Genomic DNA, 24,746 nt, shown 5'->3' with positions numbered 1-24,746 from the left:
ATTCTTGTATTCCTTTATGGGTAACTCAAGCATAGCTCAGCATACTCTGTGTTTAAGCTCTTGTCTAAAATATTTTTGTGGTAGTCTATATTTTTCCCTCCAGTGACTCTTATTTTCACTCTGTACCATTATTAAGATGATGCTTAGAAGTAACATTATGTTTAGAATTAAACCTAAGTCCATTTTTATTCCTTTACAATTGTGAGACATGGCGGTGACTCAAATTAGGATTCGATTGTAAGCAAGGTTAAATTTGATGGACCATTACGGATATTTCTTGTATAATACATCTTTTGTAGATCTTTAGCAAATTTCACGTTTTAATAATTTGAAAGCCATTTTCTAAGATAATTTAAAACCTCTATTATTTTTACAGAAAAATTCACAGGTAATTTTTGTTTAAAGAAATGAGAGTTGATAAATGAAATAGATTTAATTGTGTGTAGAATTCAAAGGATGCCCTCATATCATGTGATCTTTGATAATTTAGAGATACTCTGGTAATTTGAACACTGTAATTTTGCTTTAAATTTTTATGCCTCTTAAAGGTATCACTAATTCAATTGATATTTCTACTGCTGTCAACCTTTCAAAGAATACCAAAAAAAAAAAAAAAAAATGTTAAAGATATTCCCATCTACCTTACATTATTACCTAGAGAAAGCTATCTGGACTGCATTTCAACTTAGATTTCCATTTCAGCTGTTTGTAGCTTTGGATGTTTGTTTTGCGTGAAAAAAAAAATTAACTGTAGTTTTCACATTTGCGTATTTTCAGCTCATTTCTTTCCATAAAAATTTTGAGTGTCTCTTTTGATTTTAAGCATAGAAAACTATAAGTAGAAATCTATTAATTAAAAATATCAGAATCAGAGTATATACAGATGGAATGGGATATTAACACCAAGAGAGAAATCAGGACGTACGTAGTTCTAAACATTTATGAAATTGAGCTACAGGTTTTATTCTCAGATTTTTAATTTTACTAAACAGAAAAGGCAACATTATAATTTGTAAATAAAAGCTTATTGTTTCCTTAGTGGATGTTACACATAGAAGTTGAGTAGAATTTGTAGTAGTGAGGCTTTATATTTTGGGTTTGGGCTTAAAAGCAGTACGGTTGTAGTGAGTAAAAAGTGTAGTGAGAGGATAAAACTTTTTCCTCTACCCATACTGATGTCCTGTTGTTCAATTTATGGGAGAGGGATCACATTTTCCATATGACAGTGACTAAAAATAATTATTATTGTTTTTTTGTGAAGGTATTAGATATGAAGTAAACATATCATATTTTTTAACCCCTTTTTGTTTTTAAATTAGGTACTGGAATTCCATACCTGGAATGCTATAAGAAGTATATTCTTAATCTTCCTTTTTAAGTCCACTCAGCTATAGGATAATTTTATTGAAAATAGATGCTTAAAACAGAGAATTGCTCTTTAGTTGGTGGCTTGAAAGTAGAGGCAAATGATAAGCTTCAGACAATGGAAAAGAAATGAAAAATGTTGGTGTTTGGGAAAAAAAATTATATCCATTTACTTTCCACTAACCTCATAAAATTGGTATTTTCAAAAATAAAAATGCATTTTTCATACCTGGACTCTGCATATGATATTGAATGGAAAATAAAGAAGTCTTCCTGAAATAATACTGAAGAAAGCAAGTTGAATTGTGAATCAGTTCCCTGTTATGCAAATAATGATTCAGTTTAGTGTTGGATTTGAAGGCCAATATTTTTTATGAAAGTATTACTAAAGCAAGGTGTTTGGGTTGGATTTTATAGTCTATGTCCTTTGGTTGACTTTCTTTCATTTTATTCATTTTAGAGTACTTGTTTATAGTATTGTGGCATTTGTTTCATTCCCACTAAATTCTTTCTTTTGCATCCCTGGCACAAATGTGGACATGCGGGATCTAAAACCCAAAGATAGAGTCCATAAGCTAAACTGTTTTACATATTCTATAAACCCCATTGCATATACCTGAATGTATTATATTTTATATCATTGAATCTACATATGCTTGGCACACTTTTTAATTGTAAAGGAGCTGAATCCATAATTAGTGACCAAATGACAGTTATAGAAAGTGCATATAGATAGTATATATTATCGGGCCTTAATAAGAACATTACTAGCTTAGCATTGAGATAGTTGCTAAAACAATTTAATAGAGTGCCTTCATGGGCACACTTCTAGATGTTGCAGCTAGATCAATAAATAAAACAGCCAGGTTATTGCTTTTGTGGAGCTTATTACAGTCTAGGTATAGGTATTTAGCTACTACCACTTCCTATGCTTCAAAGTTTTGCCCTTTAAAAACACGAAAACAAAAACATCCTAGTCATGGGAGAAAGTCTTGAAAAGAAAATATTAGTCATCACTACAAAGGGTCATATTTTTAATTTTAGCCTGTTCTTTAAAAATTATTTTTTCAACAAAAAAGTTCATGTTCCCAGATTAGAATTTATTTTTGTGTTTTCAATTAAGTATTCAAGTTAAAGGCATCTGTCAAAACTGTGATCTGGTTGTTTTTAAATTTATTAAAAAGAGCAGGAAATATTCTGAAGCAATGACAGTCATTCGTAGATTTCTTCTTATATTTATTTCACCTTGGTCATATAAAAACTGATGAACTACAGGCTAAATACTACTTTCTAACCCCAAAGGCATGTTTAAATACTAAACTCAATGCTTGTGGGTTTTGAGTTGTCACTAATCTCCAGGATGAATACTGTGAACTGGTTAGTTGCAGCCAACACAGCGTCCTCCTGACAGAGGTTCATGTGAGGAAAAAAAGTCAGACTGGGCTAAAATTACAGGATAAAAGAGAAGCAAAAGTATTGTATTCTATGAAAATGGTGATGGTGTAGCTTTTGCCATAAGCCTTTTGGAAAATCATTTTTAAAACACTGGAAATGCCACAGATCTTGAAATATAATTTTTCCCCTTGTTTTGAAGCCTAGAACATTATGGGGATGATAGTCATAACAAATTAGTCTATTTTTGGAACGATTACTTTGTGTGCCACAGTTCTTTACCCTGAGCTAGGAGGCAATTCACTCATTTTGTGCAATTATAGTTAACCTGATACATTTATTTTAGTATACATAAGAGAGATAAAAATAGAATCAAATTTTCATTCTATTAAATCAGAAGTTAAATTTTTTCATTAGTGTAATGCCTTTAAGATCATTATTAGAAACTCTGCCCTTTGAAATGTGCTTCTTTAGGAACAGATTTCTTAGGGCTTGAAGAAAAATGAATTCTTACCAACTGAGTTCCTATTTTGTTCTAGGACTGGGATATGAAGGATATAAAAATGTGCAAAAAATGGTACCTATTATCAAAATATAAAATTGGAAGTAAGGTAATGTAGATCAGGCAAGCCAATATGTGATAAGTTTTATAAGATAGGGGTAGAGTTTAGTAATTATTTTAGATCTGGGCTGCATTTTCAAACCCCAGTTCTGAAAGGAATTGTTTCTTTCATAATTAGAAAACACTCAACATAATTGCATGTTTTCTTAAAGTTTGTACAAACTATTATATACATTTATATCTTTTATAAAGAAAGGACTCAATGTGGTTAATTACATTTATAGGAAATCACAAATACAAGACATATAATTAAACTGCACATATATTTTAAGTAAAATATTGACAGAGGTATAGTCAAGCCAGATAAAATTTATTCCTTCAGTAATGACAAAAATAATTAGTAAACAAAAATTCTGCATTGTAAGATGATAATACATTAGCTTGAGTTAAAATACATGTGATATCTCTTGAGCATTTTAAGAATGACTTTTCTAGTTTTACTTTAAGAAACACATTGAAAATCCAAGATTGGATTCAGAAAAGAGCATCCTAAATAATTAAAGGTGAAAATATAACCCCAAAGTATGGTGAATTTCATCTTGAATTTTTAAGAATATTTCTTTTTTCAGATGATCTAAAAATACAACTTTTATATACCTATGTATTCCCTTTTTTTAGGAATAAATTAACAAATTGGAATAAAATACTTGTGATAAAATTTATTCTGCCGTCTTGTTAATTTTATTTACTTATAAATGTATCAATTTGGTATTGCTGAATAATGTTACCTCAAAACGAGTAGATTGAAACAGTAGGCATTTTTTATTGTTCATGAGCACATGGATCAGCTGCTTCTGCTAATCTAGGCTGGATTCAGCGAATTTCGGCTGAGCTGTCTCTCATATCTGCTGTTGGTTGATTGGGTGGGCTGAGGGCAGGCATATCTAAATTGGCTTCATTTACACGTGTGGTGGTTGGCTGGCTGTTGGCTATGGTGACAGGGTAAAGAGGCCACATGTCTCTCATTATCTAGTAGGCTAGTTCGAATGTGTTCTTGTGGTGGCTGGGAAGAGTTCCAAGAACATCAAAAGGGCAAACTCGACTGTGCAAGCACTTTTTGAGCTTCTGCCTGCATCATGTTTGCTAACAACCCATTGACCCAAGTAGTACATCTCATGACCATGTCCAGAGCCAGCATAGGAAGGCATTAACAAAAGAACATTGATCATGGGAGATGTGAACAATTGAAGCCATGACTGAGACAGCATATAATTGAAAACTTTTATAGTGTCAGACTTGTTTTCCCCGTATTGTTTCTTGTCACTAATGTTGGAATAGGGTGTCCCTTTGTTGGCCTCTTTTACTTTAAGCTGAGTTTTTTCAATTCAGGAAAGTTCTTAAATTGATTCACCTTCTCTCTCTCTTTTTTTCTTTTTGGAGTTCTTATTCTATTACAGTTGATCCTAACTGTAGTTAGGATCTACAAAATCACTGCAAACTGAATACTGAACCATGGCTCTTAGGAGAAATACAGAGTTAGGTTCTTGAGAGCCTCTGGTTACAACATTTTCATCACTGGCTCAATATGTAACCTTGCTTTATGTGTGTTTCTGTTAATACATATTGTTCATTTATTGACCATACGGCCAGCAGCGCTATAACTCCTGCTTCAACGAAGCTTATTTATAATGCAAGTATTTTCTCCATCAGTCGTGTCATAGCCTTCATGAACTTAGGAACACTAGACAGCACTTCAGCACTATGCTTGGGGGCCACTGTAAACAGTGAAATCACCAACAGTAAGCACAAAACTACAGAAAATCTGGCAGTGAATCGTGAATTATGAAAAAGACACGTGTTCATAGAATAAAACCTGAATAAGAAGGTAAAGAGCATCCCCTTATTTGACCTTACCTGGGAAGGTGTGTGTTGGGGAATTCAAAATTTTCATCACTTTGTGTATGTCCACAAATGATGGTGAAAGTGCCTAAAGTATTGATTTTGGGGTTAAAAATAAATTCTAGTAGGTAAATTTGCATATGTGGATTCTGCAAATAATGCAGTTAACTCTATTTGGGAACAAATGGCTCTATCAATGTTTCATCATTTGCTTTTCACTTTTTTCAGTTTTTTTTTTTCAGTTACAGTTGGCATTTAATATTATTTTATATTAGTTTCAGGTATACAGCACAGTGGTTAGATATTTGTATAATTTATGCAGTGTGCTTTTCACTTTTAACTATCTTTTTGTATTTTTGGAGACATTCTTCAAGGAATCTCGTATTTCATTTTTTTAAATTTATTTTGATTTCTTACATTTTAAAAACTATTCCTTATTGCCTCTGTTGCAGCTTTAAATTTAGTAATCATTGGGATCATTTTTTGTATAGCCTTTTATTACTTCACAGTATATTAGACTTCATGACTATCTAGTCTAGTTTCTTATGTATAGTTGCCCTTTTAAGTTTTAATGTGAATGTGACTTACAAATTTTCCAAAATGTTTTCCTGTTTTTCATAGTAATATTTCTGTAGAACACTTTTTCTTTAATGACTTAGTTACTACCATTTTAAAAATATACCTGATGATTTATTTTGGTTTGTTTCTGTACTTATTTTTAAAATGGACTTTTGTGCCTGTCCTTTATTTGGAATTGAAATGACTCCCCCAGAATTTATGTGCCTGTGTGTGTGTGTGTGTGTGTGTGTGTGTGTGTGTGTGTATGTCTTTTAAGGTCTCAAATGGGTGAAAGTGTTTACTAGTTTTATTTTATCAGAACTCTTTTAATAGCCTAAATAATGTGGGTAACAGGGGAGCTTTCTTCTGTGTGGAACAGTTGCTTTTCCACATTTAGTGTGGGAGTCAGTTTGTTGGTGTATTTCTATTATTCTTTATCAAGCTTGATTGTCTCAAGCAATTTAAAAGCATAGTTTTTGAAGAGGAAACAGATTTCATTTAAAGCAATTTTTTAAAGCACCTAATATGAGCTCATCATTTTCTTGAGGTTATAAACAAATAGTTTCTTTTCTCAAACGAGATCAGTTGGTTTAAAATCATGTATTTTAATTTCCTCCCTATCCCTGCATACAATATCCTCTTTTCCTTGCCCCTTCTAATCTGCTGAAGACTTAGAAAAAACAGATAACTAGCCGTGGTAGAATAGCTTGAAGAAGGGTAAGAGGCTTCTGTATTGGGTTTTAAGGTACCTTCTTGTAAAGAACATACATTCTGGAGCACAAATTTTTGTCACCTATATTTGCTTCTTTGCATGCATTTAATTTGTTTTATCTTTTACTTTAAAAAAATGTTTTTTTTTGTGTTTGCCTAATAAGGTAAGGAAATCAATCGTGTAGCCATCATATGTATTTAGCTTATGAGAAATTTTACTCTATGCATTGGCAAAAACAAAAACTGTTGGACCCTAAAGTAAACAAGCAATCATAATAACAACCCTACTTCCAAATAGACACACAAAATTAACGTATGTCTTACAATGTGAACTGGCAGGTATAGCTGTGCTGTGTCCTCAGTCAGACTGTTCCATATATCTTACAGTATTAGCATTTCACTATAATATTTGTTATTCTAATGTTTAAATTTGTTTTCTACCATACAGCATGACCCCTTAATGCAAGTCGATTAGTTCATTTGATGATTAGCCAGAGACAAACTGATTCTCTTTTAGTGTTAGAGAAGCTAGCTGTATTGGATAAAGAGAGAAGATACATTATATCCTGCTCCTATGTGTCCCTCTCCAAGGAATGGACAGGAGTCACTTTGATGGTATACAATTTTCTCCATGTATTCTGACTGTAGCCCAATTTCCATATAAGGTACCTCTTCACTTCAATATTTGATTGTCTACCAAACACCAAATACTACATGAATTACTTGACATACTTTCTTTCACCTAATTTCCACTGCAAGACAGTGTGATTGGCATTATTAATCCCATTTTACAGCTGAAGAAAGTGATAGAAATAGTATTGCTTGTCCTGGGTCACAGAACTCTTCCCCAGAATTAAAATTGGGTTGACCTGACCATATGTGTTGTTTTTACCGAAATGTGATTGGAGGTGAAATTTTACTGTAATTATTTAATTAGAGGAGCTACTAAATATTACTATTTTGTTCAGGGTTTAAAGTGTTTTACTTAAATACTTTAAGCATTTTGAATAGAACTAATGTATCGCCAACATCTTCCCATACCCATTTCATTTTTGTTTTTAGAGATTATATTAAATATATGTTACCCTTTGTTTGGTGGAGGCACAGCTATATGAGCACCAGTTCTTATTCTGACATGTGACAGTGTTGCTATCATGGCCTGTAGAGGAGTCACGACTGTTTTCCCTACAAGAAAACCAAGAAAAACACATCACATATTTTTTTCTTCTTCATCTCATATATAGCAGATATATTTGCATAGATTTTAATTTTCTCAGAAGTGATTATTGGGTCATTTTTAGAGTAATGTTTGAGCTACCTTGAGTGGTAGAATACAAAACAAAAAGCAGCTTCTTTTGCTTTTTTTCTTACCCAAATATTCTTCTCAAAGAAACAAATAGATCATTTAATCAAATTTCTTAGTAATAAATCGAAAAACTAAACAGTCAACTCCCAGTCACTGGGGCCCTAATTCAAAAGAACAGGATACTCCCAGAGTGGACTTAGTTGGAATATTTTATTCTCATCTAGCCTGGTTAGCTATAATCAGAAAATAACTAGTAATTGATATCAGTGCAGGAAGAAAATCTGATTTGTAAATGTACTAATCAGAATAATAATTATTGGAAAATTGGGACATATTCATATTATATTGCTAAATGTGATTTTTGAAAGTGTTCCTTAAGTTCTGTTGGAGCAAACAAGATTTATGCTGTATGTTATTACACATATCAGACATTTTAGCAGTGGTTACAATGTGATTTTTGTAGTTATGGTTACATTATCTCAAAGAAAACTTGTAAAGGACTTAATAATTCAACTTTAAAATTTTGTTTTAGGCTAATACTTGGCAGATTTAGGCTTAGTTCATTAGTGACTAATTTATTTTCTAAAGTTTGAGGTGTTTTGTTCACATCCTAATAAAATTTTGTTTCTAGTATGCATGATATTTTTTTATTCTTAAAAAATGAAAAAGCATTTCGGAAATGATTACAAACATAAAAGTTGACAGGAAAATTGGAAAGTCTATCATTGTATATGCTTTTACAATCACAGGTAATTCATTTTTGTATACCTTCAAAAAGGAAAAAAACAAAACTGTTAATCCTTGCCATAATGCCTTGTGGGAAATTTTTAAAAAGTAAAACTGATAACTGTTCTAACTTTTATATTGATATGGATCATTGCATGTAATTTTCCATTTTTTTAAAGAGCTGCTACTAAGTGCAATAGATATTTTCCATTTTCAATGTATTTATTTAAATTAATTCCTTCTGTAAGAAAATCTTTGTTTTGATAGTGCAGTGTTTTATCTGGATGATATGCAAAATACTTGTCCAGCATCACTGTTGATTCAAGTTACAGAATGCTTATTAAAATCTTAGTATCAAGTAGCTTTTCCAGGTCAGTTGTCCCCAATTTGAAATGATTAATTTTACTGTAGTTCTTTAAACTTATTTAATGGCATTTGAAGTTAATCTCTGTTATATGACGATAAATGTCTTTTATGCTAATAATTATAAAAATTATAATACTGCCACCCAAGAACAACATGCATTTGATAATGCTTTTTTTAAATGAATTTTTGAATGTGGTGAAATTCATAATATTTGTATACTATTAATCCATCTAACATAACTTAAACATTTCCCATATTCTCATGTTATTTACAAACATAACTCCATAATATTCTGTCATAGGAATGAACCATAATTTTCAAAATCTTCTCCTTATTGTTGTATATCAAGATTATCATTATTTTAATTTTCTTTACTATTTTAAAATTATGTTATCCATAAATATCTTTATGTGGAAAATGGTGTCTTGATTTACGATTTTCTTTTTAATGTAAATTATTAGAAGAGGAATTACTGGATCAGAGGTTGAAAATATAAACATAAACTTAAATTGGTTTCATGAAAGGTTGGGCCAAGTTACTTGTCAGTGCTCGTCTTATACTGGCCTTATTGGTAAACTTAAATTTACCTTTAAAAAAAGTTTTGTTATTTGCAACTTATAAAATAGTATCACATTTGAATTAAAAAAATATATACATTGTGTGCCCACGTTGGCAGCACACACACTAAAATTGGAATGATACGGAGTTAGTTAGCATGGCCCCTATGCTTTGATGACGTGCAATATCGTGACGTATTCCATATCTTTCAAACCTATGGAAAGAACTGGATCCTCAAATCCTAGAAACAAACAAAACACCTATTTATCTCCATCCAAAAAGGCCTTCTGTGAGGTACAGTATTTTAAAACTCTCAAAAAATTAATGACGAAGAAAGAATTCTCAAGGCAGCCAGGGAAAAGAAGACAGTAACCTATAAAGGATAGCCCATTGGATTATCTTGAGATTTTTCAGCAGGAAGTCTACAAGCTAGGAGGTTGTGCAATAAAATATTCAAACTATTGAATGAGAAAAATAACCAGCCAAGAATAATATACCCAGCAAAGTTATCCTTTGGATCTGAAGGGCTAATAAAGACCTTTCAGGACATACAGAATCTGAGGGAATTTTCACCACAAGGCCTACATTGCAGGAAATACCGAAGCAGGTTATTCTACCTGAAACAAAAAGACAAAGGGATACAAAATTATGAGTAAGACGACTGACAGACAAGAAGCAGGAAATTGCAACTCATATTCAGAGTAGAGTACTATACACTTAAATATAAGGTTAAAGGAGGTAAAAACATACAAATGAAAAAGAGAAGAAGAAGATAATAGCTACTGCTACTCAGAAATGAACTCACAGCGTAAATAGGGATAATTTGTGACAAAATCATAAAAGGGAAGGGGGTAAATATCTGAATTTGTAAAGGGGAATGGCGATAAGATTCATGCTGAAGAAAACGGACTACTGTATATGTGAAACTTTTTTTTACATGAACTTAATGGTAACCATACCCACACAAAAAAATCCAGAACCTGAGACACATAAAAAAAGACGGAACAGAGGGGGAAAAAAATCATACAATACCAGTAATCTAAAATAAGAAAAAGAGACACAAGGGCAAAGAAACAATGGAGACACAGAGATACCAGAATTGGAAATCCTTATATATCAATAATCACCCTAAATGTAAACGGACTGAACTCACCAATGAAAAGGCACAGAATAGCAGATTGGATCAAAAAACAAAGCCCAACTATATGCTACCTTTAGGAGACACATCTCAGCTGCATGGAGAAATATAAACTCAAAGTGAAAGGGTAGAAAACTGTACTCCAAGCAAATGGCATCTGCAGAAAAGCAAGTGTGTCCATACTTATATCTGATGAAATATACTACAAAATGAAAAAGACAACAAGAGACTAAGATAGACATTTTATAATGATAAAGAGGACAGTACATCAAGAAGACATAACACATCAATATATATGCTCCAAATCAAGGAGCATGTATATAAAGCAATTATTAAAGGGAGAAAATGATAAAAACACAATTATAGTAGGGGTCCTAAATGCCATATTGACAGTTATGGATATATCATTCAAAGGAAAAATCAATAATGAAATTTCAGGCTGAAGTGACACATTAGACCAAAGAGACATAATCAACATTTATAGAGCCTTTTATACCAAAACATCAGATTATACATTCTCTCTAGTGCACATGGAACATTTTCAAGGATAGACCATATGTTGCAACACAAAATTAGCCTCAATAAATTTCAGAAGATTGAAATCATACCAAGCATATTATCCCCACAATGCTTTGAAATTGGAGATCGACTGCAAAATGAAAGTGGGAAAACCACAAATATGAGGAGATTGAACAACATGCTACTGAAGACTGACTCGGTCAAAGAAGAAATAAGAGATCAAAAGATACATAGGAATAAATGGGGATGAAAATACAGCATATCCCAATACAACTGGATACAGGAAAAGTGGTAATAAGAAGGAAGTTTATATAATTACAGGCCTATCTCAAGAAACAAGAAAAATCCCAAATAAACAACATTACATATTAAAGGACTAGAAAAAGAACAAATGAAGCTCAAAGTCAGCAGAAGAAAGGAAATAATAAAAAATAAGCATAATTAAATGAAATACAAACAAAAAGACAATAGAAAAAATTAATACAAATTAAGGAGGTGGTTCCTTGCAAAGATTAATACAATTGACTACCCCCTGGCTAGACTCACTAAGGAAAAAAGAGAAAAGATGCAAATAAAATCAGAAATGAAAAAGGAGAAGTTGTGAAGGAAACCACAGAAATACAAAGGAACTTATACGAGTACAAGAGTACTGTGAAGGACTATATGCTACCAAATTCAGTAACCTAGAAGAAATGGAGAAGTTCTTAGAAGTATGTAGCCTTCCTAGACTTAATCATGAAGAACCAGTTATCAGAAAGGAAATTGAAACAATCATACAAAACCTCCCAAAAAGTAAAACTCTAGGACCAGATGGCTTCACTCGTTAATTCGACCAAATATTCAAAGATGATTTAATACCTGTTCTCCTCAAACTCTTTTAAAAAATTGAAGAAGAAGCAATACTTTCTAACTCATTTTATGATGCCAACATATAATGTTGGCATCATAATACCAAATAAAACCTGGTAATGATAAAACAAATTACAGACCAAAAGCTCTGATGAATACAGATGCAAAAATTCTAAACAAAATATTAGCAAATTAAATACAACAGTACATTAAAAAGATTATACATCATGATCAAGTGGGGTTCATTCCAGGAGCGCCAGGATGGTTCAACGTACACAAATTGATCAATGTGATACACCCCATAAACAAAATAAAGATAAAAACCATATGATCACATCAATAGAGAAAAAGCATTTGACAAGATACAGCACCATTTGTAATTAAAACACTTAGTAAAATGGGTGTAGAAGGAAAGTATTTCAATATAATAAAGGCCATATATGACAGACCCTCAGCTAATATCATACTTAGTGGTTAAAAATGTAAGTTTTCCCTCTAAGATCAGGAACAAGACAAGGATGCCATCTCTCACCACTGTTATTCAACATAATGTTGTAAGTGGTCGCCAGAGCAATCAGGCAAGAGAAAGAAATAAAACACTTCCAAACTGGGAATGAAGAAGTCAAATTATTGTTTTTTTGCAGATGATGTGATTTTCTTTATGTAGAAAATCCTAAAGACTCCACCAAAACAAACAAACAAAACTATTAGAAACAACAAACAAACACAGTAAAGTGGCAGGATTCAAAATCAATGTACAAAAATCCATTGCGTTCCTATTTACTAACAATGAAATTTCAGAAAAAGAAAAGAAAAAAACAAAAACAATTCCTTTTGCAATTGCAACAAAAGAATAAAATACCTAGCAATAAATCTAACAAAGGATGTGAAGGACCTATACACTGAAAACTACAAGACATTTTCAAAAAAATTGAAGAAGATACAAAGAAATGGTAAGATATTCCATGTTCATGGATTGGAAGAAGCAACATAGTTAAAATAGCCACATTACCCAAAACAATATGCAGATTTTATGCAATCCTAATCAAAATCCTAATGCCGTTTTTTAAGAACCTAGAATAAAAATTTATCAGTTTTGTATGGAATCACAAAACACCCCCAATATCCAAAGCAATCCTGAGAAAAAAGAATGCCAGCTGTATCACACTCCTTGACTTCAAATTACACTACAAATGGACAATAATCAGAACAGCATTGTATTGGTAAAAAAACAGACACAGAACCGAATGGGAGAATATATCTGCATACAATGCCTCCGATAAGGGACTAATGTCCAAAATATATAAAGAACTCATACAACTCAACAAAAACAAAAACAAAAAAACATTAAAAAAAATGGGCAGTGGACCTTAGCAGATATTTCTCCTAACAAGACATACAAATGACCAGCAGATATTTGAAACAATGCTCAATTTCACTAGCTGTTGGGAAATGCAAATCAAAACCACAATGAGATACCACCTCACACCTGTTAGAATGGCTGTTATCAACAAGACAAATAATAACAAGTATTGGAGAAGTTGTGGAGAAAAAGGAATCTTCTACACTGCTGGTGAGAATGTAAATTGGTACAGCCACTATGGAAAACAGTAGGGAGGTTCAGCAAAAAATTAAGGATAGAATGATATGACCCAGAAATCCCTGTTCTGGGTATGTACCTCCAAAATTTGAAAACATTTATTCTTAAAGATACATATACCCCTGTGTTCATTGCAGCATTATTCACGGTGGCCAAGACATGGAAACAACCGAAGTGTCCTTTGATAAATGATTGGATAAAGAAGAGGGGGTACATACATACAATGGAATACTATTCTGTCATAAGAAAAGATGAAATACTGCCTTTTATCACAATATGGATGGATCTTGAGATTATTATGCTAAGCAAAATAAGTCAGATAGAAAAAGTCGAGAATCATGTAATTTCACTCATGTGGGATATAAAATTGAAAACAAGACAGACACAAACTCATAGACACAGATAACTGTTTCAAGGTTAACAGAGTAAGGAAGGAGGGGGAGAGGTAGAAGAGGACAAAGAGGGTCAAATATATGGTGATGGAAGGATATTTGACTTTGGGTGGTAAACACACAATGCAATATACAGATGATGTATTATAGAATTGTACACTTGAAACCCATATAATTTTATTAACCAGTTTCACCCCAATAAATTTAACAATAAAAAAAATTATACACTGTGTTGGACTTGAACATATTTTCATGAGGTACTTTTTTTGTTTGTTTTTGCTGATTACCTATTGCCATATTTTGAACAATTTCCTTACAGGATTGTAATATTTCTTATAAACTTCTATAGGTACTTTATATTTTATGGGCATTGACTATTATTTTTATTGTGAATATTTTCCCTAGATTAATTACTAAATGAATGAGTAATAAGTGGTGAGAGCCAACTCACCAGACATTGTTGAAGGAGAACTCTCTGGACCCCAAATACAAAGTCCTGAATTTATAGAGTGCACCTTTTAATGGAAGTATAGGCGTGGAACAAAAAGATACATTTGTAGTTTATCAGGCCATGATAAGTGCTAAAGAAAACTGAGTTAGAATAAGGGAGCTAGAAATTGGTAGGATATGATAAGGTGATAGTGGAAAGCCTCTCTGGCAAGAAACCTTTCAGAAAGAAAGGTATTGATCTTGGGTGTGTGTGTGTGGGAGGGGAGGCAGACAGAGGAAACAGTGTAAAGAGGGAAGGTTGTATGTGATATATTTTTTAAAAGAGCAAGGAAGAGATAACCATAGCAAATAAAATTGGTAAAATACCAGATTATATAAGGCCTCTAAGCTAAGGTAAAGATTTTGGATTTTAATCTGATTGACATGCAAGCTATTTTGAGTAAAAGAATAATTGGCCCCATTAAAAAAATTGCTTTTACTACTGTGGGGAAAATAGTAAAATATGTAAATATACTACATAGGTGGAGGAAGGCCAGAAGGAGGGTATCACTGTATTCCAAAGAGGAGATGGCTTGCACTAGGGTAGTAGCAAATGGAGGTGGTAAATGGTTGGATTCTGATATATTTCTAAGACAGAGCTGACAGAGATTTCTGATACACTAATGTGAAGCAAGAGGGAAAGAGAGCCCTTCAGATGTTTAATATGAGAAGCTTGGGCAATTCCCATTTACTGACATGGGAAATTTAAGGTGAGAAAATGTTTGAAGAGGAGATGGAATCAGTTCCGCTTGGGAAAGGTTAAATTTGAGATGACTTTTAGTCATCCAGTTAGATTTGTTGAATAGGCAATAGGTATAAGAGTCTGGAGTTAGCGGCTTGGGGCTGGAGCGTTTACACATGCCATCAGATGAGATCACCTTCAGAGTAAATGTCAGTAGAGAAGTTTGAACCCTGGGAGGTTGTGTTCAACCACAGACCTCGGCCAGACTGCTGAGGTTTGAATCTTACCTCAGCTATTTACTGTAACTTTGGGCATGTTGCTTGCTTCTAATGAACTTCAATTTTCTCATCTGTGAAACAAGGGTAAGCATAGTACTTCTCCTCAGGTTTATTGTGAAAAGTCCATCACTGTGTGTGTTTGTGTGTGTGTGTGTGTGTGTGTGTGTGTGTGTGTGTGTGTACACATACTATTTAGAACTATGTTTGGGCACTTAGTAAGCTCTATATCAGTGGTTCTTAAACATTTTTGTATTTAGGGCCATTTTATACTCATAATAATTATTGTGGATTACAAAGAGTTTTTGATTATGCAGGTTATGCTTATTAATATTTACCATATTAGAATATAAAACAAATTTATAAGTATTTATTAACTCATTTAAGAAAAGATGGTAAACCTTGTACATGTTAAAATAAGTAACATTTTTATGAAAACATAACTATATTTTCCAAAATAAAACCAAATTTAGTGTGAAGAATAGCATTGTTTCCTATTTTTGCAAATCTCTACTCTGGCCTCAATGGAAGACTGCTGGATTCTCATACCTCCTTGTTTCTTCAGTCTTTGGTGATATCATAGGTCCTGCCACCTCTGGAAAAATCCACTGTATAGTCAGAGAGAATGAGGGTGAAAAAGACAAATCCTCTATCAGTATTTTTATGAAAATAGTTTTTGAGTTTATGAATTTTCTCAAATTGAAAATTTTGTTTTGAGGGGTTTAGGTAACAGTGAGTTAGATTTCTGTTGCTGTTGTAACAGCCCATATTCTTGGCTCATGGCCCTCTTCCATCTTCAAAGCCAGAAATGGCTGGTTGCGGCTTTCTCCTATTCCATCACTCTAGCACAGACTCCTCTGCCTCCCTCTTCCACATTCAAGGACTCTTGTGATGACATTGGACTCACCCAGATAATCTCCCTCTTTTAAAACTAACTGATTAGCCATGTTGATTCCATTTGCTATCTTAATTCACAGGTTCTAAGAATTAAGGTGTGTTTATTTTTGGGGACATCATTATTCTGCCTATTGCATTTAGGATTACTCGACCTCACTTTGGAAACTACAGTTCTATGGAGATGTTTCTTGTTACTATTGCATCATCCTCATTACTACCGAACTTTGACGCATTCCAATATTTAGAGAGAAAATGAATAGGTGAGTAAAAGGAGATTTAAGAATAAGTGGCCAGTGGGGTTAGAGGGGAACTGAGAGTTGGTTGTCTAAGGCCAAAAGAAGATAGCATTCCTAAAAAGAGAGTGGTCAAATGTGTCAAATGCTGCCGAAAAAAATGAAAGTTTACCTAAAATGAGGATGAGAAATGACTATTGTACGAGTGTAACTGTATCAGGCCAAATAAATCCCCCCGACGCCACGTCCACACCCTAATCCCTGGAACCTGTGAATATGTTCCATGGCCAAAAAGAGCTTTACAGATATTATGGTTCTGGACTTGGAGGTGGGAGATTATCCTATATCATCTTGGTGTGCCCAATCTAATTACATAGTCCTTAAAAGTGGAGAACATTTCCTGGCTGTGGTGAGAGAGAGAGAGAGAGAGAGAGAGAGAGAGAGAGAGAGAGAGAGAGAGACATGAGAAGAATTTGATGCCTTATTGCTGCTTCTGAGATGCCGGAACTATGTGCGAGGAGCTGAATTCTGCCAACAGGGAGGCAAAGGATCTCCCCAGAGTTCCAGAAAGGACCTAGGCCAGCACCTTGATTTTAACCCAGTGAGACCTATGTTGACTTCTGACCTACACAACTGTAAGAATAGATTTCTGCTGTTTTAAGTTATAACGTTTGTAGCAATTTGTATGGCAGCGTGGAAAAGCAGCACAATAGGCCATTTGTTACCTTGCTGAACAGTTTTGGCATAGTGGTGGAGGGAAAGCCTGCTGGAGTGGATTTAAAAGAAGGAGAGGAAGTGGAGGCACAATAAGTAGAGATAATTATTTAGTGGATGTAGGGCAAGGGAGGTTTTATTTGATGGAAAATGTTAGAGCATGGTTATATCATCATAGGATTGATTCACTTGAATGGAAAAATGACGATCAAGTGAGAGAGGTGCCAGGATGCCAGGGGGAGAGCAAAGTCCCTGACTTGATGTGGTGGTATAGGCTCTAGTAGATGAGGAAGAAGCATTATTTTCAAATAGCACTGTTATCTGCAGTTCATTTTAATAACAGTAAGGAAGATTGCATACATGGGTATAGATACATAGACTGGAACATGTAATAGTAGGAATATGTGAAAAGTCTTTCTCTTAGTTTCTGTTTTATGAGAATAGAGTAAGGAGGATTGAGGAGTCACTGCAGGTTTGAGAGGGAAGAAAAGGTGTCAAATAATAGGCTTAGGTGTGTGGAGACAGGATTATTAATATTACATGTCTGAATTTAACAGACTGACTTGCTTTTTTATTTAGTGTAGCTGGACAACCTTAAATATTCCATGTAAGAGTTTGACCCTACAAATTTACAGATTTAATGCAATCCCCATCAAAATCCCAATGGCATTTTTTAAATAAATAGAACAAAAAAATCATCAGATTTGTATGGAATCACAAAAGACCCTGAATAGCCAAAGCAACCCTAGGAAAAAGAACAATGCTGGAGGTGTCACACTTCCTGACTTTAGCTTATACTACAGACCAACAATTATCAAAACAGCATGGTATTGGCAGAAAAACAGACACATAGACCAATGGAATAGAATTGAGAACCCAGAAATAAAACCACATAAATATGGACGGATCATTTTTGACAAAGAAGCAAAAAACATGCAATGGAGAAAAGACAGCCTCTTCAATAAATGGTGCTGGCAGAATTGGATAGCCACATGCAAAAGAATGAAACTGGACTGCTATCTGTCACCATGTACCAAAATTAATTCAAAATGGATCAAAGACTTAAGCATAAGACCTGAAACAATAAACTGCATAGAAGAAAACATAGGTACTAAACTTATGGACCTTGGGCTCAAAGAGCATTTTATGAATTTGACTCAAAAGGTAAGGGAAGTAAAAGCTAAAATAAATGAATAGGACTAATCAAACTTAAAAGCTTCTGCACAGCAAAAGAAACCATCAACAAAATAAAGAGGCAACCAACTGGATGAAGATTTTTGAGAAGAGTTTTGCAAACAGTGCCTCCGATAAGGGGCTAATATCCAAAACATACAAGGAACTCATACAACTCAATAACGGAAAAACAAACAACCCAATTGAAAAATGGGCAAAGGACCTGAAGAGACATTTCTCCAAAGAAGACATACAAAGGGCAAATAGACATGTGAAAAAATGCTCAACATCACTAATCATCAGAGAAATGCAAATAAAAAACACAATGAGATATCACCTCACCCCAGTTAGAATGGCTATCATCAACAAGACAAATAGTAACAAGTGTTGGAGAGGCTGTGGAGAAAAAGGAGCCCTCAGACACTGTTGGTGGGAATGCAGACTGGTGCAGCCGTTATGGAAGGCAGTGTGGAGTTTCCTCAAAAAATTACGAATAGAATTACCATATGACCCAGCAATCCCTCTCCTGGGTATCTACCCCAAAAATCTGAAAACATTTATACATAAAGACAAGTGTGTTCATTGCAGTTTTATTTATGGTGGCCAACACATAGAAAAAACCAAAATGTCCTTTGATAGATGAATGGATAAAGAAGTTGTGGTATATATACACAATGGAATCCTATTCAGCAGTAAGAAAAAATGAAATAGGACCATTTGTGATAACATGGATGGATCATGAGATTATAATGCTGAGCGAAATAAGTCAGACAGAAAAAGCAGAGAACCATATGATTTCACTGATATGTGGTATATAAACCAAAAATAAAAAAAGAACAAGACAGACAAATGAGAAACAAAAACTCATAGACACAGACAATAGTTTAGTGGTTACCAGAGGGTAAGGGGGGAGGGGGGTGGGAGATGAGGGTAAGGGGGATCAAATATATGGTGATGGAAGGAGAACTGACTCTGGGTGGTGAACACACAATGGGATTTATAGATGATGTAATACAGAATTGTACACCTGAAATCTATGTAACTACTAACAATTATCACCCCAATAAACTTTAATTTAAAAAATAAATAAATAGAAAATGTAAGGCATTGAACATAGAAAATGCATGTTTCCTGCAGTCAGTTGAAAGGAAGAGAGGGAGGAGAGACATTGAGGGTGATAATGAGATAAGGGGATACACACATACAGATGTGTATCATATATAAAGTGTGTATACGAGTGTGTATATATGTATGTATGTTATATATATATAAAACATACATTTATATGTACATTTATATCCCCTCCATTAATAGCCCTATCAATTTCTCATATATAACGTGTAACATACATGCATATGCTTTTGTATGCCTATACCCATATACATGCATGCATGTATGCATACATACATATATGCATATATAACACATGCATCTATATGTGGAAGTGGAAAAGGGAGAAGTTAAAAGAAAGAGATTGAAGGAGAGAGTAAGGGTGCTGAGCCACACATGTCCCACATTTTCTTACCATCTCAAGGATTATACAAATCACCTCACCTTCTATATGTAAGGAAGGAGGGAGTAAGTTGGTCGGTGGGGCAAGAGGCCCAAGAGTTACTCAGTTTCCTATCACATAGAATAATGAGCTTAGGGAAAAGTTTTTCCCAATAGTAGAATTTCTTTGTGTCATTACCTGTAGTTTAATCATTTATAAAGTATAGAATAGGGAAAAGGAATATGTCTTTTTCATTATTATGTTATTTTTTTAGGTCTGTAATTATGAAACTGAATAATTCACTACTAGGGCAATTTTTATAGCAAATATTTTTTCTCATTTTATCAAACAACTTTTCTCGAAATATGTGTTATTTTACCTTTTTGAGGATTTTAGAGCCCTGTCAAGACTGATGCCTCTTTTTCTTGAAAGATAGTATGCACTATTCTAACATTAATATCAGAAAAACTGACAGTACTTTTTTCAGAGTGAGGTAATGTTTTGGCTGTTGCCAGCTCCCTTTGCCAGATTAGGAGAGACAGAAAAATAATTTAGCATATGAACAATGTAATACCTATTTTGTAAGTCACAATTAATCTTCTGGTATTTTAAATTCATATCTAAAATAATTATTGGTCTTACGTTTTGGAACCAATAGGTATTTTGACAAAAGGAGTAAAGTGTAGTATAACATTTTAGGAGTCAGATGTCAAAGTTATAGTAAGAAGATAACATTTATGGAGGAATTAAGTCTAGAGACTTGTAAATCTTAGAAGAATATACCTAATTTGGAATTAATAAAATCACATACTAATCATTATGTGACTGTTTTAATAAGGAAATAATGAATTTTGGTGGTTGGGCATGCAGATGTATTTGCCTGTTTCTCTTTGTTTCCTTTTTTGGCACTATTGAGTTCCAAGAAATGAATATGTATTAGAATAGATATCATCTTTGTGGTCACGCATAGAGAGTAGAAGAAATTTCCTACAGTATGGGATTTCTCCACATTTCTAATATTTTCTTCCCTTATTTGAAAAAATAGATTTCTTTCATATGTGTAATATGGGTATTCTTATTTAATGTCAAACCTTATTGGTGTATATAGTCTTCACTGTGAGACAGAAACTGTAAAATAAAATCTCTTTGATTTATCTTCCTCCTAATTTTTATCAAAAGTGAAGGGAAGATGATGATGACGAGGGAAACTGATATTTACTTACTGGCTACTATGTGCAGGTCACTATGCTATGTACTTCATGTGCATATTTATTTAATTCTCGCAGTAATCATGGGAGGTTATCTCCTTTTTACAGATGACAAAATTCAAGTTTAGCTATTGGTATTTGAATGAGGTCTTTCTTCTAGGCCCACTATTCTCTTCCTCAATAAATATTTAGTAAACGCTTGTGTACATCTGCCTAATGCCAGCCAGATGCCAATCGACAGAGAAGGCACCTGCCTACCTAGAGTTGCAGGGAAGCTAGAATTATTGTTTCCTCCCTCAAAATGTCAACTCTTAGTCCTCAGCTTCGGTATCAGAAACTGTATCATTAGTAATTCATTTCTTGAGTTAGATTTCTGAGATACTTTGTATTTTATTATTTTAAAGGTTGATAATTTATGTTTTTTGAAATGGCAATATATTCATATAGTTCAACATTTTAAAAAGTACAAACAAATACATGGTAAAAGGTTTCCTTTCATAATATCTGCTGCCCAGTTTCTCTCCCTGGTGTCAGCTAATATGACCAGTTTCCTGTATATCCTTCTAAAGATATTTTGGGTGTGTGCAAATATACTGTGTGTGTATGTATGTATGTGTGTGTGTGCACACATACATACAGACATAAACACATATATATACACACATACACAAATATTCATTTTTTCCTATTTTATAAAGACAAAAGGTATCATGTGCTCTTTCACATAAGGACATAACTTAGACTATGCCATATCACTATAGTAAGAGTTTCTTAATCTCTTGAAGTGATGTGCTATCATTTATTTACTAAGTCCCTTATGACAAACATTTAAGTAATTTCTGACCTTTTATTTCTGTCACCTTGTACGTGTATCCTTATGCACTGTTACTAAATATGGAAAGTTTAAGGTTTTTATGGTTATTTATTCATTTACCATCTCAAGTTGTTGCAGAGTACAAGATCTAAGCGCAGGCCAATGTTTACATTTAAAAAAAATCTCATTAAAATTATATATAAATGTAGTTTAAAGAGTCATGTAATTCAAACGCTAAATGGCTTGTTATGAAAAACAGCATTCACTGATCCGTTCCCTGCTCCTGCCGTTTTTTGGCTTCCCAATAGCAACAACTTTCAACTTGTTAAATTAATATTTATGCCCATATTTTTAAATAATATACTTAAAGCTTATCGCTACTTCGTGATTTTTCAGATTTTTAAAATTCTTATCCTCATCCACATGGAGTCCTTTCATTCTCCCAGTATGGTTATCTACTGTGTTTCCCCGAAAATAAGACCTAACCAGAAAATAAGCCTTAGCATGATTTGTCAGGATGCTCGTAATATAAAATAAGCCCTACTGTGTTTGCCCCAAAATAAGACCGGGTCTTATATTAATTTTTGCTCCAAAAAACACGTTAGGGCTTATTTTATATTTACGAGCATCCTGAAAAATCATGCTATGGCGTATTTTCTGGTTAGGTCTTATTTTCGGGGAACCACAGTAATAAATTTGATTTGATCGCCATTCAGTGTTTATAGTATAATGATCCTGTTTAATGCTATGGACACCTGAATCACATAACATATTATGATTAATTTTCCCTTCCTGAACAACTTTATGTTGAAGTGACTATTGTCTTTTGTGTATTCATACTCATTGTGATTTTTTTCCATGCAGTTTTTTTCTGTTAATTTTTGTTGTGAACTCATATATTTTTTTTTAATCTTACTTGAATTCTTGGGCCTTACTTGAGAATTCCGTCTCCCATAGGTGTTTATGCTTGCGTCTGTTGGTAGTTTGGGGGTTTCAACTGTCCTGGCACTATACTGATACAACTTTCGGATCTCTATTGTAGTGTAGTTTTCTAATAACTGGTTATTTTTATTTGTGCCACCCCAGGACTTGCTTTCCTCATTGAAAAGCCTATATAAAGACATTTGTTCTGATGCTTTTAGGAATGCTTTTCACCTAAAAATTAGATTTCAGTTCAGTTTTCTTTTTTGTTTGTTTTTTTGTTTTTGGCCCTTTAATAATGTCCCTTACTTCCTGTTAGCCAAGCAATACGGTAAACATTAAGCTCTGTTTTGCTCTAGTAGTTTTTCCCTGGAGGCCCTTTTAAGTATGCAGTAGTGCTGCAGATAGTCCCTGGGCCTATGTTTGACCACTGTGTAAGAATTCTAAGCACCTCTTCAATGTACTATGTTTAGATTTGGGCAATTTCTTGAATTATTTTTGATGAGTTACTTTCCTATTATTTGGATAATAATACCTATAATCTACCCTCTGTAACACCAATTATTTAGGTCCTGGTTCTACTGGATCAATCATTTTATTGTATCTATTTCTTGTTCCTTTATTTCCCCTCCCATTTTTGATTGACTCTTAACTTTATTTTCCTGTCTACTATTGATGTTTTCGTATGTATTATTATGTTTTGAATCCCCAAAAGTTTTTATTTCTTTGAGAATGTTAATATTACTGTTTTTTTAAATCTTTATATAATGTACTTTTTCCAAGAAGATTTTTTTCTTTTTAGTTGTGTTCTGGCCTTTGTCTTCCATTTAGAAGCTTTCTTTAAATGGCTAGTGATTCATAGCTATCTCTTTTTTAGGAGGAGGGCACAAAAGGTTGATTGGAGCTCTGCTGGTGAATGGGGCATGCTGTAGGGGAGGCTTCGTGTAGAATTTTCTGACAAGGCTGTTGAAAACAATTTTCTCATTATCTATGTGGTTAAGAAGGCCTGTCTTCATGGGCATGCCACTTGTGCATTTGCATAGGGCCCTGTGATTTCAGGGGCCCAGTGCTTGGTTTAATGATCGGCTGTTGCCATCCTGAAATTCTTAATTTTTGAACAGGGGCTCCACATTTTCATTTCATATTGGGGCCCACAAATTATGTACCTAGTCTTATCTTATTTTTCCGGAGATTTTATTACATTCCCTGTAGACGGCCCATTTATGCCCCTGCCTGGTAAGGATAATTCAGACTAAACAGGGAAAGATTTCTGGGACTAAATAGACCTCCTGCATTGCCCTCTCTGGAGAATAGACCTTCATTATTCTACTGTGATTGCTTAGGGGCAGTCTCATAGCACCGCAAAGTGGTGGAAGGGATCTGAAGGTGGCTGCTTTTTAAATAGATATTCTGACATGCCTCTTGTTTTTTGCATCCTCTTTGCCTTCATTTCCAGAGTATTTGGCTGCTGAATCCAGAATGGATGGGGGTTTCTGCATTATTGCTGAATTCTTCTTAGCTTTTTCAAACTGCTTCTTTTAACATTCAGCTTTCTTGGCTTTGCTATTTCAGCTAGCACACATCCATCTGCTTTCCATCTTCTGTTTTCTTAACTCTTTGACTGTTTGCCTTTATAACTTTGTGTTATTACACTCAAAACAAAAAACAAAAGCAAAGTAAAATAAGAAAACCAAAACTCTTTCCAGGTTTTAGTTGCATTTTAAGTGGCAGTGACAGTAAATATCTGTGTATAATCTGCCATCTCTTATAAAGATATGTGAAATAAGTCAGGCAGAGAAAGACAGTACCATATAATGACACTTATATATTGAATCTAAAAAAGAAAAAAAAAAAGCAAACAGAAAAACCAATCTCATAGATACAGAAAACAGATTGATGGTTTCCAG

At 33.6% G+C, this 24,746-nt stretch overlaps 1 protein-coding gene and 1 non-coding gene across 8 annotated transcripts in view; both read left to right on the top strand.

Moving 5' to 3' along the window:
• Positions 1-24,746, top strand: part of CCDC91 (coiled-coil domain containing 91) — a 326,862-nt gene that overhangs the window by 148,210 nt on the left and 153,906 nt on the right. The gene's annotated exons all lie outside the window — the stretch shown is intronic.
• Positions 9,546-9,652, top strand: LOC141570259 (U6 spliceosomal RNA). Its single transcript, XR_012494266.1, has one exon. It is a non-coding gene; the product is annotated as a U6 spliceosomal RNA (small nuclear RNA).

Source organism: Rhinolophus sinicus, linkage group LG02 (assembly GCF_036562045.2).
Source record: "Rhinolophus sinicus isolate RSC01 linkage group LG02, ASM3656204v1, whole genome shotgun sequence".
Classification (NCBI taxonomy): domain Eukaryota; kingdom Metazoa; phylum Chordata; class Mammalia; order Chiroptera; family Rhinolophidae; genus Rhinolophus; species Rhinolophus sinicus.
The sequence above is the reverse complement of the archived record's forward strand: the minus strand, read 5'-3'. Positions and strand labels throughout refer to the sequence as shown.